We start from the raw sequence: 1,094 nt of genomic DNA on the forward strand, positions 1-1,094 counted from the left end.
CTATTAACCACTAGGAAGAATGTATGCAATGTGTTAATTATTGAAACTGTCCTACCAATTTGATTTGAAACTGTCTCATTGCTATTTGCTTATCAATAAAATTATGGAAAAATACTTCCATTGATATCTGTATTTTATGCCTTTTGCCAATTCTATTTATACCTAAAAATATTTTAATTTTGAAAGTAGCTCACTTAAATGAGTAGACAATATCCAGTTACATATTTTCATCTCTTAGTAATGGAAAGTTTGATGATATCCTGATATTATTTGTATTTTTTATTTTAAAGAGAAAAGAGTTAAACAAAATCTCAAAACAAGACTTTGGGAGGTAGCAACAGTTAATACATTGCATACTGTTAAATTAAATTTAAATTAGGTGTTAGAAAAGGTGTTTGCTTTGAACAAAGAACAGAGCATCTCTGGTGAAAAGAAACCAAAGTTTTGTGATATTTGTTCTTTTTCCAATGAGAAGTGTATCCCAAAGTTATATAACAGATAATTTTCATATAAATTATAATGTTCTCAATAATTTGAAACTGTGCAACCAGGCAGTTAATTCGCTACATAGTAAAACATTCCACACTTTCCAAATGAGCTCAAACTCTTCTTTTGCTTTCAAATTCTTTACACATTTCAAAAATCAATTCCTTACTAAAAGCCTGTGAAACATTTATTACTAAGGTTGCTCTGAATATAGCGAGAGAAAATGCAGGTAATGAGCAAAAAGAAGACAGAGCACAGCTCCTAATGCAGTGCAAGGAGGGACTCTCCTCTGTTCTATTTTGTCTATCAGCATGACTTACTTCTGCCTTTTCCTTCAGATCATTGAGCTAAATTTACTCATAAAACATTTTTTAAGAAGCCAGCAAATAGTCCCTTGGTTTTAAGGAATGAGAAACACTACCTCTAGCTCATGAAAATGGAAAATAATTCTTGAATGTGTCATGAAATTACAGATTCACCTATCTTGAATAACAGTGGGAACCTCATTATAGCTCTCTCTTAAATTCTAAAGCAAGGATGTTTAAGACACTGCAGGATCATTTCCTAGGGATTGCTTCTCATTCATTGTAGTGCAGATTAAAGAGAGG

The sequence above is a fragment of the Octodon degus genome, unplaced genomic scaffold (genome assembly GCF_000260255.1).
Source record: "Octodon degus isolate 3935 unplaced genomic scaffold, OctDeg1.0 scaffold00175, whole genome shotgun sequence".
NCBI lineage: Eukaryota > Metazoa > Chordata > Mammalia > Rodentia > Octodontidae > Octodon > Octodon degus.